Raw genomic sequence first — 13,134 nt, 5'->3', positions numbered from 1 at the left:
TGCAAAGATATATAAATCCAGAACGTCTTTGGATGTGACATTTTAAAAAGGTCACATTATAGGTGTTGATAAATTTATACAGCCTGGGAGCAGATTTCAGTGAAGGCTAGAGTTCAAAGCATGATCACACTCAAGTGTGACCAACATATTTTTGGTGATGCTATGGCCAGAGGCCCAAGCACAGTGTGGGATTGGATGAGGAAGACCAAATTATAATTGGATATATGGATCAATATCAGTAAATTGTGACCATTTAATATGATTTGTAATTTATACTCTGACACAACTAATACATATGACGATGCTGTTATTACTGGGAAGTATTTTTACATTACCCCTATTTGCTTTCTTTCATCTCTCTCTTTATCTTGATCAACGTGGGTGCAGAAATCATCTACACAATACGTCCACTTCATTTTCTCGAGCTCAATGTTAACACAGACATGTATATGCAATTGACTATCTGTGTATGAAAATTGTCGACTTCCATTATGTAAAGAAAGTCAACAAGTAGAAGTTGCAAGTATTGGTGGAGAAAACAAAATCTGTAAGTAGTTGCAATTTGTTACCAATCACTCTCTTAAAAACTATCCCACTCTCTTATGCACTATTCAGGGCTACTTGGCATTTACTGTAACATTTTCTATTATCTAGTGTTTTCTCTTGATTTGATGTTGTATGTGTTTGCATGGAAGATCAGATCAAATTATGAGGATTTATTTGGTGTCTCTATTTTCATCACATTCTTCCTATAAATCTGATGAGTTCCTTTAATGACTGACTCGACAGTTGAGTTTCAGAATAATACAGTTTATCACATTAGAACAATTTCAGCTTATTTGCTTGATTTATCTTTGTGGGTGGGTAAAAGCCTTTTAAAATGTGCACTGTATAACAGATTTGTTAAAGCACTCTGTCTCGCGTTCTCTCGCCTCTCACTTACAGTACACAGCAAGCCCAAATTTCAATCATGCATAATTGATGAGATCTTCACTCTGTCCATTTCTCTGTCGCTCACACTCCCTCCTACACGCACGTCTCTTTCTTATTCTCGGCCACATACACTTACATGAATGGCGTTGTACAGCACTTGTGTACATGTATGTGTGTGACATTTTCGCATGTTTGTGGATAATTGCAGATGCAGAAAGAAAGCAAGGAAGAGGGTGTGTGTGTGCGCGCGCACACACGCATATAGAGCTCAACGATTTTAAAGACCTTTTCAAGACGATATTGATTGGGATAGGGACATCGCCAACATAACAAAATGCAGTTTTTTTTTATTGTTCTAAATAGTACTTTGAACAAAAGTACAGCTGAAAATGTCAGCTGGTGTATTAGTGTAGTTCCAAAAATATGTATTGTCAACAGGGTAGTTGCAGAGTGCCCTCTGGTGGACAAACTATGGAACATCAACACTCATAACATGATCTGTCTGAAGGAGCTGTCTTTTATCTACTTGTATGAACACCAATACCAATTTATCTGCAATTAGCTCATATCGGCCAATAATATAGGCAGATGAGTTTTTCATAGGGGACTTACATACCCCTCTGGCAAGTGCCCTTCTGGTACTCCCAAGTGTCCATCTACTTCAACAAAATGCCCATCTATTATGTCCAGCTGCCCTTCTGGTACATCTAAGCGACAACTAGTACACCCCTGTGCTCCTGTACCCAAGTTCCTTTCTGGTACACCAAAGATCCTCTTTAGTGCATCCAAATGTCCCTCTAGTATGCCCCAGCTGCCCTCTGGTTATCCGAGTGCCACTCTGATGGAATCCAACTAAATCCCAAACCACATATTCAACCCTAACCCTAAACCTGCTTGCGGTAGAGGTGCCCTTCAATTCGTGTCATTACTTGCTCATACATCCTTTTCCTCTCTCCCTTCCCTCCTGTCTTATATCTCCATATTTCTCTCTCTTTCTCCATTTTAAATTTATTAGCTATGACAAAAGGGAGGAACACGAAAAGCCGTCACTGTCATTCACCCGCACACAAATGCACTGAATGGAAAAAAATCTTTTATCACTGGGAGTGGGCACTCTCATTTGATAAAACAAGAAATGGAAGACGGGTGAGGAGTGAGAGACGCAAACAAAGTATGAGGTATAGATTATGACAGGAAAGGAGAAAATAAAGACGAAGAAAAAAAAAATTCTTGTTCTTCCAAAATGAATTTCAAGGCTCATCTGCTCTGGGTGATGTTGGCGTTCACGGCTTAACAGCCTCCGATAAATACAGACTCAGCTCAGAGAGGACAACCAGCCAACATCCTCTGTTATATGGATATAGACAGACAGAGAGAAAGTGGAGGGGAAGGCAAACTAAAGAGAGAAATATGATGAGGTGGAAAAAGAAGGTGGGCTAAAGAGAAGAAGTTAGGGGAACAAAGCCCAAACACAAACATGAAGAAAGTGAAAAGAGGGCAAAAGAAGGAAAACACGCTGATGTTGAATGATTGTGCGAGAAAATTATAAATGACTTCTGTTGCTTGGTTGTTTCTTGATGGTATAACTTTCTTTACAGCACATTACTGATTCAACTTTGACCTACCAAACCTATCGTAGTTGTGCTGAGTTTAAGTGCACCCACTTTCACCTCCAATCGAGTTTAGACCAACTGTTGGCCTTTTTATAATCTTGATATCGTTCTGATCATCTGAATGCCCCTCTCTTATCCTGTTGGACTTCATTATAACAATGTCAAATAAAGTATATCTTCTTCTTCTTCTAAGATCTCAGCAGTTATTTTGTTGAGCACAATGTCATAATAACAGATAGAAATTATGGCTATGTTTTTAGAAGGTTGGACACAGAAATACAGAATCTAGCTATGCCTCCATCTTACATTCCACTCTTTTCACCTTCCACTCATTTTTCCACATGATTTCAATCGTTTCTACTTCCTTTCTCCCTCCCACTCCCTATTATCTCATAAAGGCACATATCAGACTCAGACGGTTTCTAACAGAGACAGAAGTTAAAGTTTATCACTCAATCTACTTACCCCTGTAAAGCTTAACTACAATTTCTGGGGCAACAATAAAGACAGAATGAAGACACTTAGAGCTGATAGGACTCAATTGCCTGAAGGTTGAAAGCGCAATGCCACACTTACTGGGGAGTTAGTGTAGTGGGTGTGTGTGTGTGTGTGGTTAAAATTTGTATGAAAGAGAGAGAACACAGCAATATTGCGGGCTAATGTCAAATTCTGTGTGCGCGACTGGGTGTGTGTGTGTGTGGATGTCTGCCAGTTGTACTGCACATCTGTCGTGAAGCCCGTTACTGGTTTGGACTTCATAACCATCACCCAATGTATTGCTGACTGATAGAAGTGAGGGTGTTAGAGTGGTGGGGGTGTGTATATGTGTGTGTGTGTGTGTGTGTGTGTGTGTGTGTGTGTGTGTGTGTGTGTGTGTAGGAGGCCTGGATGCTAGTGTTTCTGAGTTTATGTGTGTCTGCTTGTGTGTTGGCCTTGGTGGTGCCAGTCAGGCATGACAGGAGAAGAGAATTAAAACCCGTAGGCGCCGAGAGACCTTCTCACATACCAATGTGGTTGTGTGTGTGTGTGTGTGTGTGTGCGTCTGTAGAGAGTGACCTTCTCTCCAGACTAGTGTCACAGACGGTTGGTTTTGGTACCAGCCCTTTGGCTTTATGGAGGCCTATGGGCAACTTATACTACCGTCTGGCAGAGAGTTTAAATGTAAGAGTGTGTGTGTGAAGGATTGTGTACGTGCACACAACCTCTTCCCTTACCAAACCACCCCCACACAGTTTACTTTCTTGCTCTCCGACCTCAACACTATTTCTCCTACTTTTGTTGTGTTGTTCCAAGCTAAAATGTCAAAAACATGATTTAGGGTGTCCTCGTTTACCCGCTGTTCTTATTAATAAAACTTGTTTTTTCCAGTTCTGATAGGTGGGAAAAACAACATAGTAGTGAGTCTAACATTGCTGTTCAAGGAATACACTTGAAAATCCGCTTCAAGTCATAGAAAAAGATAAGTGAAAATCCTCCTTATAACTCCAGAACGCGCATGAGAATCATCGCTTTTTAACGTTTACTTTAGTATCAAAGTAATCAAATCTAGGCTATGAAAACGATCAAGTTGTAGCTAACAGCATAACTCAGTTAATCGTGGCGACATTATACTTTTTGTATATATCCCCCAGAGCATTAAAAGAACTATAGTTCCAAAATTCAGACCATGTGTATCCCCTAAATAGTAGACAGAAGAATAATAGGAGTGAAAAAGTCCATTAACTAATTTTTGTGTTGCAATATCAATATTTTTTGACATAAGACTCAGAATGTCCTTTTAACATCTTCCTTATATTTCTGAAACACCACTCAGTCTAATGAGGTCTGGTCAGTCGTGATGCCCAATTAAGAAGAAATCAATCATAATGTTTCTGTGCCTTCAGAAGTGAAACTGGGAACATGTCTGCACACCAGGGAGTAGGGCTGGGCGATATGGCCAAAAATGTTTAGCGATTAAAACATTTCATATAATTCGATAGATAATTATCACGATATATATCAAATCATTATTTCTTTCAAGTTCATTTCGTTTTCCCTTTGATGTGAATTTGATGCTGTCGGCGGAGGTCAGGCGCGCGAAAAAAACCCTCAATAATCGAAACTCATAATTGAAAATCGAATGCGTACCCAACGGTCGAATATTCGAATATTCGAATATTCGGGTTCAGCCCTAATTGTTTTATTGCCCAGCCCTACCAGGGAGTGAGTGAATAAGTGAGGGAGAGTAACTCAGGTGAAAGCCTTGAGGTCTATGGCATGTGTCTGTCGTTTCATGAGGTTAACTATACGTGGAAATGACTGATGGTTTTTTCAAAAGGATGTGTGGTCGCTCCTTCCTTGCCACATGTATCCATTCACCCACACAGCAATCTATAAATAGTTGTCAAGTAGAGAGCACTTGAGGAAGCTAAAAGAAAAGAAAACATAATGGTACAGTCTGTGCTAATTAGATGACTTATAGAAGACCTTGGATTCATCAAGTTTTCCAGACAATTAGTAAGAGTTCATAGTACAGTCCGCTACTTGTTGTTAATTGTTCATCATCTGCTCATTGGATCTCATCCTCAATGGTTGATGTAAGATGCTTCTTGATTTTAAATGAACCCTCTCTATGACTGTGAGATTTGTATTCAGCTCAAGTCATGCAAAACCTCTCCTATATACATAAGTGCAAACTCTCTGTCCCTCTCACACACACATTTTCTCTCAGAGCCTCCATAGGCCCAATTAAACAGCCATAATTACTGACAGACAGGAATGAGAGGATGGAATAGAAAACAGCATCACACTAGTTGTTTCATTGCATTAATGTCCCTGAACATGACAGCGAGTGGAGAGGAAAAGGAGAGGAGACAAGAGTAGGGGAGAAGAGGGAGGAGATGAGAGCAGAAGTGTAGGAGAAAACAGTGGAGGAAGTCAGAAATGTGTGTGCGCGAGATGGACGGAGGAAAGGAGTGTGGAAGAGGAGGCGGCAGATATTAAATGGGTGTTTATGTTGCTGAAGAAGTTAATTTAGCAAAGCCAACTTAACAATTAAACATTTATTCACCAATTGCACACTCTTAAATCAAATCCACATACATAAAACATGGAAATATTATGAATAATCTTTCAAATCTCATAAACTAATGTTTAGCCACATTGTAAGTACAGCACATACTGTATAGATTCAGACATCTATGGCACTGGGACTTTATATGACTGACACATATTTCATATCTAACCTCTGCATGTGTTTGCAAACCACCAAAGATGGATAAAGGAATGGAGGCAGCAGCAAATACTTGAATGTCACTACCTCATCCTGAGTAAATTGTGATTTAAAAGCAGCATGATTTAACAAAATTTGCCTCAAAATCCAACCAAGTGTAGCACTAATGTGTAGAACTGCTGTTTCTATGATGATAAGTATCCACAGAAACACATTCAGCGCAGTCTTCATAGCCAAAACAGGGACAGATGTGATTCCAAATATAAAAATATCCAAGCATCCTTGCAATGTGGCAAACAACAGGAAACCATGTAAACATTAACCAATTTATTTATTTTTTTATGTATTTTAGACAACATGGCAGGTTAGTTAGGTGGTTGGAGTGACAGCCCTGAAACTGGAAGGCCACAGATTAACAGTTATGGTCAATGTGTCTGTCAATAGCTCTAAGTCTTGTCAAAGTGTCCGTGAGCAAGACACATTTTATGCAATTAGCACTTCCAGCTCCTCTTAACTATAAAAAGTCCAAGCCATCCTGTCACCTTCCATGTATGTTATGGCAGCGTTTCTACTGCTACTATGCACCGTCTGATGGCTTACCCTCCTTAGGCAACGTGTCCGAAACATTTTCTATTACTGCTTACATTGGGGTGATTTAAGAGTAACTTGGCCTATATGCAGGGCTTATTACTTTTATTTTTTATTAAAATCAAGGAATGAATCACAATAAATAAATAATAGGTGATAATCCATCCAGCCATCGTCAACCACCTGTCCTGCTTACAGGGTCACGGGGGGTTGGAGCCTATCCAAGCTGGCATCGGGCGAAAGGCGGGGTACACCCTGGACAGGTCGCCAGTCCATCGCAGTAAAAGGTGATAATAGAAAATCTAAATCATTCAATTCAATTAAGACTAAAGCCTGGGTGAATTTCAGATTCTGTGCAATTAAAGACGAGACGCCAGTCAGCTGACTCCCCTCTCCCCCACCCTCCCTACAGAAAGTTAAGATACCCTCCAGGCAGTCAATGAACATAAAGTTGTCACTGTGATGTAGAGACAGTGCACAGTTGAAACTTTACGAATTAAATACCAATTTGTTGCAAATTAATAACTTATCAATCTGAAACGTCTTGCTGCAGTCTAGGTTGCTAAGCTGGTTTGGGAACGTGTACAGCTGAACCGAAGCCCTTACTGGCTTGTCAGGACCCGCCCTTCTCTGCTTCTGATTGGCAAAGATCAAATAAAAGTGAGAATCTTCACTCCGTGGCTAAAACAGAGCATTCAACACACAGGCTTAAAAGAGGTGTTGCAGCAATGTGCAGTATGACAAAAATAAGGTGTTTTTTGAAAATTAAACCTGCCTGGTACAAAACCTAAATAACATTATGAACTTAAAAATTATCATAATATGACCACTTTAAGTGTTGGTAATGATTTAGCCATCTCTTTCATGTTCCCTTACAGCAGTGTTTCTCAACTGGGGCAGTACCCACATTTGAAAGCAATAAAGAATGCCTGAGAGCCTCGCTGCATTGTATTCTATTACATATTTTGAATCGTCACCTGGCACCTGAATTTTGTGTAGAAAAGGCAGAAATTGGAGCATTTTCACCAGAATGCAGGAAATTAAGTCTTTAATGCTGAAAATCTTCTGGAGGTGGACCCCCAGATCCCCAGTTATTAAGTGCCACCCCCAGGAAAACAGTCTCTGGGTTCATACATAGTTTCTGGGAGAACAATCACTTTGCAGAGTCTCTATCCACAATCTGAAATAGGAACTGTGAATGAGTGTAATAAATAAAGAGTATAATGTTTAGTGAACAGTATACTGATAATATAACAATAATATACTACATTTATTATCATTTCATATAATATCCAACGAAGGTTAAAATGAAGGGCAACTGGACTTGGTTGAAGCTACTGTAGCTTCAACCAAGTCCAGTTGCTGCTTCAGCTGCTGCCGACTTCGCTCTGTCGAAAACCTTCCATTCCACGTTCCATTTCTCCGGTGGCGAGTCAAACTATTTTTTATGTTTTATTTTTTGATTAGTGGTGGTGCGGGGAGGGGGATTACAGTAGGTTGTTGTCTTCAAAGATACTTGCAGACTGCTCATCAATCATTTTTCTCATTGCAGGTAGGCTTTTCTGTTTTTAGGGGCACATGCGAGAGCCTGGTGTGGGCGGAGATAATGAGCAGCCTGCAGCGCACACAGAGAAGAGCGCGTCACACACTTTTACTGTTACCCACTTTTTGCAGTTATGTAATCGCACATGACGACATCGCGATTGCATTTGCGATTACATTTGCGATTACATTAACTGTGCAGCCCTCAAATTCAGCATTCAGTAAATAAAATCCATTAGGCAGCACCCATTTCAGTAAAATGTCAGCTTTTATAAAAAGGACTACCTATTACTTGTGCCGTCTTTTTCTTCCACATAGGCAGTAGCAAGAATTACATTAAAAGTTTATACTTTCCTGGAATACTGTACATTAGGTGCTGCTTAATGAACATAGTAGACGTTGGACGGACGTTTTTAAAGTTTGTGTAATTGCAGTGTGAAAAATAATTGACTATTTCCAGCTAAGAATTGTACACAGTTATGCAGAAGCCTTTCCTTTGAACACTTGATAAAATTTATTTCCTATATGCGTCTGATGATTTGAAGAAGAAAAACAAGTAACTTAAGACATTGGAGAAACAAAACTAACTAATTGAAATCATAGGTACAGTAATGGGTTTAACTGAACTGCATTGGCCTTAAATCAACAGAAAGTGACACAGAATTATACTCAGAGAGACAGAGCTTGGAGAATTTTCTCTTTATATATATATTTTTTTTTTGTTTGTTTTTTTTTTTTCTTTCCCTAAGCAAACTTCCCAGGCAGAAGTGAGGCTGAGGTGGCAGCTAATGTGAAATTGTGAGTGCAATGAAATATATTGGTTGTGGCAACTCACTGCACCTGCTGCTACACCACACATTCACATGCACACACCATCAAACACACACATGCACACTCAACCCTTGCTGTTTCTTGCTGCCAAAAACCCGCTATGGCAGCAGAAACCTGACAAGGGCTCAACTTGACACATCTTCCTCTCTCTTTTTCTCTCTGTTGTTCACTACGACTCTATCAAAGAAGTGTGAATGGTGCACTGTCTACCAAAGGTGTGTGTCCATTTCTTTCAATGTTTCACATTCCCTATCTGCGGATGTTGCTGTCTCTGGCTATAATAAATGTCTGTTTATGTATGAGCACATTTCACCAGCAAGTGTGTGTGTTTATTTTATACCCAAAGAGCTGTACCTCAAGGCTGTCTGTTAGCACCAATAGCCTGCTAAATGAATCAGTAGGCTACCCCTCAGGCCTCTTGACCAGACCCTAGACACACACAAACACACACACACACACACACACATCATATGTTTTGCAATATTTGCAGAGGCATCACTCACTGAGTCAAACAGGCCCAACAGCACCCCATGGAGAAATACTGAGACCAGGTGAGAGATATAGAACGCAAGTGCTTATACGCAAATACACAAACGCACGCAGGAATACACAGGTGCAAGGGCATGACTTAAGTTAAGTGCCGTTAAAAAATAAGTGCTAATGTTTATTATTTTGCTGTAAAGTGTTAAGAAAGACAATGAATTACCATTCTGCATTGTTCACATTGTATGAGCAAAAATAGGACTGCTAACCTGTGTTTTTGTATTCTTGTGTGCGTGATATGTGTGTGTCTGTGTGCAGAACAGAAATACATGTCACTAGGTTAGTTATGAATGCATTGCCACTGCTGCCGGCACACGGGGAGGAAATTACCGTGGAATCCCTGTGTGTGTGTGTGTGTGTGTGTGTGTGTGTGTGTGTGTGTGTGTGTGTGCACGCACGCGCACTGCAGCAGTGTAAATCTAATTTCCATTTCCACAGTTTCGCCTTTTCACTCTCTCTCTGTCGAACACACACACACACACACACACACACACACACGTGTATGAAAGCACATACATACTATATATTTCACCCCAAAGAGTCAAAACCTATTCAAACATCCTCCTCACTCTTTTAAAGTACATTGCTCAATCTCCCATATACACGGAAAAGACCTAAGTCCTAATACACACACTCACCTGTATGTACACCTACATTCCCCTATCATTTTAATTTAAAAGCTATATTTGGCCAAGAGGGGGGTTGAAAAACAGGCTGACAAACATGGAGTCACCACCCCAAGTTGATAAGGCTGGTTTGACTATTAGCTACTACATCCAGCAGACATGGAAAAACACAAACAGTCATTTTCAGTGATACTTCTGGGCATATGACAAATTCAAGCCCAAAACGCACTCTCGTTATCTCTCTTTCTATCTTTACCCACTGCTGAGGAAAAAAATATGTGAGTCTTTAACTTGCTGAATGTTTGACTGTGTTCATTCGTTTGGTGCTGTTGTTGGTATCTTCACTTCAGGCTGAGTTGGCAAAAATGTGTGCCTACTATAAGAAACTACATAATAATTTGATGGTGGATGGATAAGTCTGCATTTCTTATCTGATAGGGGTGTGACATACACTTAGCTCACAAGACGAGAATGAGATGAGTTTCTTCTCTATTTTTAAGAAATCTTCAATGACAAAAATATGACTGGAAAAATAGTGTTTTATTTGACTAAAAGTTACAAAATGCAAAACAATGCAGGTGCATATCAAAATGTTGCTTACATATTGTTCATGTCATGTCGCAAAAATAGGTACCGGTCGCAGACTTAGGGAAATAAAATCCAACAGACAGCTGACAGCGCAGACAGGCAGTGGGTCCATACTTTGTGCAGAAACATGCTCATTCAGCACATTAATTGAATATGTTTATGTTTTTATTGCACTCAATGTGTCTGAGTGAACTCATGCACTGCTGTTTCTTTCTAAAACAAGAGAAAGGAGTACACATAATAAAGAAAGGTAGCAAGGAAACAAGTTAACTTTCCGGCAGTGCACCACTAAAGAGAGGAAACTTGGGTTTATAATCTATGGAGGAAAACAAATAATTTAAAAGTTTCAGGGGCACCTTCTATGCTAATTTCCTCCTCACACTCCGTCATGCAATCTTGTGAGACAGATTTCACCTCAACGAGAAATATTGTCATGTTTTAACAGTTTCCCCTAGGATGGAGTTGTAGCAGCGGAGGTGAAGCCAAATTTTTGTCTGAATATAAAACCCCAACACAACACTGCTCTTGTGTCCATGAGCACGTGATGCACCTTAGAATAGCTTAAAATGTATTTTCCCAGTTTAATGTGAGCTTTAGATGAATGTTTAGTGTTGGTGGGGGTTTGGGGGTCCTACCCCAAGAAAATTTGATGTTTTCCAATGAAAAATATGTAATTTTACATCATATTGGGCCATTATTTTCACCATATCTCTGAACAAATACTTGGAAAAGCTAGAGCAGATAAATAAACAACACCCAAAGATCAGTCTACTGGAGGAACTGCAACCTTTAGATCTGGAGAAAGTAATTTGGTTGGTTCTGTTGCTCCACAGTGATTTTACATTTATGGCACAGCATGTTTTGGGCATCACCCCTAAGCCTTAACAGCAGGAAAACCCTGTTAATATGACCTCAGAATCGTTATAGATACGACTGTTCATGTTTGCCTTTTGTGTCTTCATTTTACAGCTTTTGACATTTATCTGTAGATATTAATATAAAAAATAGACTCTGCATAGAACGATGACAGGAAGCGAGCCGAGCATTGAGTGCTGCCGTGCTCGCACAGTGTGCGAGTGAAAACATTTGTAGCGCATAGTTTAAAGATCGTGGGAAATTTTTGTAGCAACGGTCGTGATTCAGCAGCGGCACAGCGAATAGGGGAAACACTGTTTTAAAATTGCAAGATGTTGTGGCACTGGATCTTGTCACACCCCTAGATATGTTATTTATGTGTCTTTTCAGTATAAAATTTACTTTTTCTATACATTTGTTTTTGAGCTTCTACCTGCACAGAAAATCTCCCCACACAATCCTTCTCTCTGTTTCCTCCTGTGCCAATAGCAGACATTTTCTCAGTATACTTCATATTAAAGCCCTGTTGTTTACAACGACCATGTGGTTCCTCAACTGTTAACTCTTCACTTAGGCATAATGGGCTTAGTCCATTAGTTGTACAAAAGAAATACAGATCCATATGTAGACAGCCTCAGACTAAATGAGTGACCATTACAATGAGACCATAAGATGTACACCTTAGCTGGACAATTAAAGCTAAAGTATAACCCTCTTTTAAAGGTACTGTGACATAGGGATGGACTTCTAGTTCAACAAAGGACCTAAGTGTTATTGCACAGCCACAACACAGGATTCACAAGATTTACAAGGTAAGATATTTTGCAGTAGAAATGGTAGGTTGCTAGATTGCTAAAATACTTATAGCTTACTGAGCCTTTATTTATACTGGTCTATATTTTATTTGCAAGCAATACAGGTAATAGAAACAGGTGACAAGAACCAGACCAAGCAGGCTGCTAACATTTCTTGCAGCCTATATACCATGATGCATGTTGGCGGCATCAGGCCCTTCTAATGGCGCTACAAAGGTACTCTACAACCTTAAAAACAGACATTTTCTCCAGCCTGTACAGCTGATCAATGTTTGCAGTGTTTCAGTTTCCAGAGAAGGCTGACTGAGGAATCAAAGTTTTCAAGAAGCACCACACATTTATTTCAAAGATCACTGTCTCCCCAACCACGTAATTCAAACGTGAACAATAAAAACAATAGTCTATTTATGAAATGGAAACAAAATATCAAGTGACTAAATACACAAGGCTCAATGTAGGACAAAGACATACAACCTATGGCTGGACGATATGTTATCACAATAAAAGGTTTCATATCTTTCAGTATTGATAATAATCACAGTATTTATCAAATCGTTATTTCTTTCAAGTTTAAAGGCTGGTTTTTGCTCCTGAGTGAAAGTTGAAGAAACATGGTGGTTAATTGTGGTTTAAACTCTTCTATATGGTCAGATCAAGACAAACACTTGATGCCAAACAGTGGATAACTTCACATTTCTGAGGTGGAACATTCAAAACAATAATGCTAAATGCTTTTTCAGTCCTTTTTTCCCAACAAAATAAATATTCTTAATAAAAAAATTACGTCCTAATTGGTGTATGATTCAAGTGAATAAAATCAAGCATTTATTTAATTATTATTTAATTAATTATTTATTGAACATTTGTAATATTGTTATTGAAAAAAAATATATCGCTATAATTATTGTTCTTGTTTTATTGTCCAGTCATAATACAACCATGTCCAAAATAAAGCAAGATCTGCCACACCAAAGCCAAACAAACCTTCT

At 39.3% G+C, this 13,134-nt stretch overlaps 1 protein-coding gene across 6 annotated transcripts in view; it reads right to left on the bottom strand.

Annotated features, from left to right (window-relative positions):
• grm8a (glutamate receptor, metabotropic 8a) overlaps positions 1-13,134 on the bottom strand; it is a 302,831-nt gene that overhangs the window by 253,099 nt on the left and 36,598 nt on the right. The gene's annotated exons all lie outside the window — the stretch shown is intronic.

This window comes from Micropterus salmoides, unplaced genomic scaffold (genome assembly GCF_014851395.1).
Source record: "Micropterus salmoides isolate LMB-PRFRI ecotype aquatic unplaced genomic scaffold, ASM1485139v1 Ms_hic_scaffold_23, whole genome shotgun sequence".
NCBI classification, from domain to species: Eukaryota; Metazoa; Chordata; class Actinopteri; order Centrarchiformes; family Centrarchidae; genus Micropterus; species Micropterus salmoides.
The sequence above is the reverse complement of the archived record's forward strand: the minus strand, read 5'-3'. Positions and strand labels throughout refer to the sequence as shown.